The sequence below is a fragment of the Narcine bancroftii genome, chromosome 7 (genome assembly GCF_036971445.1).
Source record: "Narcine bancroftii isolate sNarBan1 chromosome 7, sNarBan1.hap1, whole genome shotgun sequence".
Taxonomy (NCBI): domain Eukaryota; kingdom Metazoa; phylum Chordata; class Chondrichthyes; order Torpediniformes; family Narcinidae; genus Narcine; species Narcine bancroftii.
In genome coordinates this window covers 88,612,540-88,618,539 of record NC_091475.1, presented here as the reverse complement: position 1 = coordinate 88,618,539, position 6,000 = coordinate 88,612,540, and the positions used below count along the sequence as shown (strand labels likewise).

General features: G+C 38.2%; 1 pseudogene; it reads left to right on the top strand.

Annotated features, from left to right (window-relative positions):
* Positions 1 to 2,944: 2,944 nt before the first annotated feature.
* LOC138740211 (U6 spliceosomal RNA) lies at positions 2,945 to 3,045 on the top strand (annotated as a pseudogene).
* The last annotated feature ends 2,955 nt before the right edge of the window (positions 3,046 to 6,000 follow it).

The window sequence follows — 6,000 nt, the reverse complement described above, 5'->3', positions numbered from 1 at the left end:
GGGGGGGTGTGGGGGTGGCATTGATATTCAGGAGTGGCAGGGATGCAATCACAGTTAGAAGGCAGGAGGCAGGTAGCAGTCAGGAGAGGGAAAAGGGACAGACAGACAGTGCAAGGTACCCCTGTGGTCATTCCCTCAACAACAAGTATACCCTTTGGTTACTGCTGACAGATGACTTCTTTGGTTGAGGCAGCAGCCAGACCAATAGAACCATGGTTGGCTCTGAGCCTCAGAAGGGAAGGCTGAAGTCAAGTAGAGCAATAGTCATAGGGTATTTGATAGTCAGGGGAACAGAAAGGAGATTCTACAGCCTCAATAGAGACTGCAGGATAATGTATTGCCTCCCAGGTGCTTGGGTCCAGGATGTTTCTGAGCAGCTGCAGAATATTCTTAAGGCGAAGGCTAAGCTGCCAGAGGTCATGGAACATATTGGTACATATAGGCAGGAGTAGGGTAAAGGTCCTGCAAAGTAAGCTTAGGGAGATTGGAAAGAGGCTGAAGAGCAGGACCTCCAAGGTGGTCATCTCTGGTGCCACGAGCTGGAGAAGGTCAGAGAAGTATGATAGTGCAGACAAAAGATGGTGCAGGTGGCACGGTTTCAAGTTAAAATGTTTTAATTTATTTTTTAAATTTTAAATTAAAATAAAAAATTGAAATTTTACCTCACAGCCCATTAACAGGTGCTTTTGGCCCACGAACCAGTGCCACCCAATTACACCCTATTGATTTACATCCCCTGGTAGGTTTTGAATGGTGGGAAGAACCCAGAGCAATCCATGCAGACATGGGGTGGGGGGGGTTGTGGTGGTGGGGGGGGAACATAAAACTCTTTACTGACAGCATGGGATTCGAACTCAGGTCCCAGTTATTGGCACGGTAACAGCTTTACATTAACCATGCTACCCACTTACAAAAGGTTTTTGAATCATTGGAACTTTTTTTCTAGGGAAGAGATGTACCTGAACTAGAGGGGAACTGATATCTTGGAAGAGAACTTTACAATTGGGTTGGGGGGGAGGGGGTTTGATCAAACTAAGTTTGCAAGGTGGTGAGAACCAAAGTCAAGATGCAGAGGTGGTTGGGGTACAAGTAGGCATGAAAAGAAGGGAATTTGTGGGAAAGGACAGGCAGATAAGGCAAAATAACAGCCACGGGGGTGTATTCAATGCAACAGGGACACAGAGTCAAATGTGACAGTAAAGGGAAAAATAATTTGTATTTAAATGTGTGCAGCACAAAAAAAAAATAACGTGAATGACTTTGTAGTTCAGCTACAGATTGGCAGGTACAATGTAAATCACGGAGTCATGAATAAAGGATGGATATCACTGGGTGCTGAGTGTCCAAGGATATAAAGTGTATCAAAAGGATAGGCAGGTAAACAGAGGGGGTGGTGTAATTCTGTTGAAAATAAACAACTTTAAATCATGAGAAAGAGGTGACATAGGATCAGAAGAGAGAAAATCACCATGGGTTGAGTTAAGAAATGGCAAGGGTACAAATACACTTTTGGCTGTTATACACAGACCTCCAAACAGCACCCATGATGTGGACAATAGTTTTCAACAGCAGTTAGAAAATCAGATAATAATGGGAGACAAGGAGTGGCAGAACAACTACATTTTGCATTAGTCTGGGGAAGACATTAGCAGTATGCCAGATATCAAAGGGTATCAGGAAAGGAAAATGAATACAGTTACTATTACAAGGGGAAGGTGCTCAGAAAGCTGAATGGTCCAATGGTGGATCAGTCTCCTGGACCAGATAGGTTTCACACTTGGGTCCTGAAAGAGGTAACTGCAGAGATTGTTAAGGCATTCATAATGATCTTTCAGGAATAAATAGATCTAGTAAAGTCCCGGAGGACTGGAAAATCACAAATATCACCCCACTATTCAAGAAGGGAGTGAGGCAGCAAAAAGGAAATTATAGGTCAGTTTGTCTGATGTCAGTGGTTGGGAAGATGCCAGAGTCTATTGTAAAGGAGGAGGTCATGGAATACTTGGGGGCACATGACAGGATAGGCCAACACCAGCTTAGTTTCAATGAGGGAAAATCTTCCTTGACAAACCTATTGGTATTCTATGAGGAACTGACAAGTAGACAAGATAAAGGAAATTTTGGATGTTGTAATCAGTGGCCTCTCATGGTTTCATTACTCTAAACTGTCAAATTACTTCTGGTGAATTACACAACATACAATCCATCACATCCAATCCCCTCTTGGGCTCATCAGCAAACTGCTCTAAAAAGCCATCTCATAGGCCTTCTACAAATTCTCTCTCTCTTGAGAGAGAGAGACAGCTCCATGATTTTCCCAATCGACTTGCACATGAAACTCTGCCATGACTACCTTAACATTGCCCTTCTGACACTCCTTTTCTATTTGCTGTTGTAATTTGTTGTCCACATCACAGCAACTGTTTGGAGGTCTCAGTATAATTGTCAACAGTGTCTTTTTACTCTTTTCATTTCTTAACTCCCGTAATGCTTCTATATCTTCTAATCCAATGTCTGTCGTTTCTAATGATTTAATTTTGCTCCTGACAAGCAGAGCCACACCCCCCCCCCCCCCCCCACTTACTTTCCTATCCTTTTAATATGCTAACTTAGGAAATTAAACTCGCAATAACATCATCACATCATATTTGTAGCTGCAGATGAGGCTACTTAAGAAGATAAGAGCCCATGGTATAACAGTGAAATTACTAGCATGCCAGAGTGTTGGCTGATTGGCAGGAAGCAGAGAGTTATTCTGGTTGGCTGCCATTTGCTAGTGGTGTTCCACATCAGTTTGTATGATGTAAATCAATGATTTGGCTAATAGAACAAATGGCTTTGTGTTTGTTTGCTGATTATATGAAGGTAGATGGAGGAGCAAGTAGTGTTGAAATGGGGAGGCTGCAGGAGGACTTGGAAAGATTAGAAGAATGGGCAGAATAACTTGCTTTTGCAGCATATATACTAAAATTGGAATAACACAGAGATTTGGATGGCCCCTGTGCAAGGATGACATGCCAATTCATGGAGTATCAATAACCTTTTGGGGTCAGCACAATGCCTTTACAGTGCCAGCGATCGGGACCTGGGTTTGTTTGTTCTCTCCACATCAGTGTGGGTTTTCTCCAGGGGATCCACCCACTGTCAAAATGTACTGGGGGTGTTGGTTAATTAGGTGTCACTAACTCATAGGCTAAAATGGCCTGTTACAGTGCTGTATGTCTAAAAAAAGCGCCAAATGAAATATAATTTCAGAATATTTATGGTCATGCACATTGGTAAAGAAAATAAATGGGAAGACTATTATTTAATTGAGGAGAAAATTGAAAATACCCAGATGCAAAGGGTCCTGGGAGTCCTCATGCAGGATAACCTAAAAATAAACTTGCAGTTGAGTCAGTGATGAAGAATGCAAATGCAATGCTAGCATTCATTTCAAGAGGAATGGAATATAAGAGCAAGGATGAGATGTGAGGCTTCATATGGCACTGGTGAGGCCTCACTTGGAGTATTGCAAGCCATTTTGGGATCCTCATTTAAGAAAGGATGTGCTAACAGTGGAGTTTGTTCAGAGGAGGCTCAATAGGATGATTCCGGAATGAAAGAGCCTTTGACAGCAATTGGATTTTTCTCATTGGAATTTTGGAGAATGAGGGATGAACTCATTGAAATAAGGGACACAAATTCAGGATTGAAGAGCATAAATCTGGAAAAGAGATGCGGAGGAATTTCGTTAAAGGGTGGTAAATCTGAGGAATTTGTTTCCAGGTCACTTGGTGTATTTAAGGCAGAGATGGATAGGTTTTTGACTAGCCAGGGCATCAAAGGTTATGGGATGAAGCTGGGCAGTTGGGCTGAGTGGGAAAATAGATCAGCTTATGATTAAATAGGCTTATTAGCCTATTTATGCTTCAATGTCCTACCCCAATCAATTTTTATCTTTCCTTTCTCTTGGCCTCTTCTCTATAGTCAAAACTTTCCTTATTTTAATATATCCTAATTTCAAAGTATCACATTCCAAAGCATGAGCTGCATTATCCCGAATTTAGATCTCTTTAATTCAATAATCAAACTCAGCGGTGATTACTTTATGTAGTTCTACTTCATTGATAAAGTGCATAGCTTCATATTAAGACTTTCATAATGATGAATAATGAAGTACTGACTGAATAATGATACAAAAGATATATAGAGATATAAATTTTTTATATATAAAGATATAAAAACCTAGAGATACAAACACTTTAAAGAGATACACAATTCAAAGAAAAACTTCTTGTGACATGCTTCCTTCACATCTGGTTGAATAATGAGCAAGCTGTTAGCCTGGGCAGATATTATGACATATTACATCATAGTCATTATGGTAACACTGCAAACAATAGTTCTCTTAAAGAGACAGACACAAAATTAATTAAGAGTTAAAAACACAAGGTTTTAAATTTTACATTCCAGTCTCTAATTATTATAATGGACATTAATGGCTAAAATACAATAATTACTATTACAGATGCACAAAATAAATATAGTAAGTATAAGATAAGAAATCAAAACTTTCAGCTTCTTGAAAAAAAAGGTTTTAGTAAAAGATCTAGTTAACTAACCAGACTTGGTTTTAATCCACACTTGCCGAACAAAACTTTTCTTGTCTAGAACTGTGTCCACGATTTTCTCCAGCAACCAAGAATTTCTTGGTGAAGAATTATCCATGATAAGAACAAAATCTCCACATACAAAATTGCTTTAGACCATTTTTGTTGTTCTTGAAATAACAAAAGATATTCTTTAATCTATCTTTTTCAAAATAAATTTTCAATAAATTGCACTTGTTTCCATTTGCGTCTTGCATAAATATATATATATTTAAAATTTTACCTGGAGGCATCAAAGATTTAGATTTAAGAAGTAAGAGAGGATTTGGTGTAAGTGCCTCAATGTCATTTGAATTGACAGAATTTTTTGTTATTGGACAACTATTTAAAATAGCTTCGATTTCACACAAAACTGTCTGAATATTGTCATCATTCAGTATTTGACTTTTCAAAATGGAATTAAGAATTTTTCTTGCTGATTGGTCTAATCATTCTTTTCCACACACCTCGATGATGTGATCCTGTGGGTGGGTTAAATATCCAATTAATTTCTTTCTGAAGTAATCATGAATATGATGTTGATTCCAATTTTGAATTGCTTTTTGCAACTCTAGTTGAGCTCCTATAAAATTAGATCCATTATCCGAAAGAATATTTTTTCTTGACCAGGTCTGGCTAAAAATACATCGAAGAACATGGATAAAAGTATCTGTATCAAGCGATGATGCTGCTTCAATATGAATTGCTCTTACAGTCAAACAGGTAAAATTAGCTCTGTATAATTTTTCAAAACTTCTTCCTAGTTTTACTTGCAAAGGACTAAAATAATCAACTCCCATGAATGTAAATGAGGGGTTATCAGGTAAAACCCTGTCTTGTGGCAAATCTGTCATTTGTTGTTGTCCAGGCTTAGCATTTGCACATTTGCAATTTTGATATAATTCTTTTGATCAATGTTGAAGCACCAATTAGCCAATATTTCTGGCGCAGTTCTGATAACATATGATTATAACCACCATGACCTATTTTCTCATTATATGTCGAATATTATGAAATTCCTTACCTAATATAATTGGATGTTTCACTTCTTCTGGCATTATTGCTTTTTTCCAATCTTCCTCCTACTCTCAATACATCATTTACAAGATTAGGATTTAGCTTGTAAACACGACTTTTTTTTGTGACATTCAGATACTTCTTCAATTTTGATATCTCATTATCAAACACCTTTTTCCGGCAAAAACAAATCATTTCCAATTCAGCATTCACCAACTCATCAACTGTTAGGTAACAGCTCCTTCGAGTCTTCACATTCTCTTTTTTGATATGATTTAAAAGCATAGTTTTTAACCTAAGAATCCATGCTACTGCCTTTTACAAATGAATCCATGAAGAGTGATAGCAAATT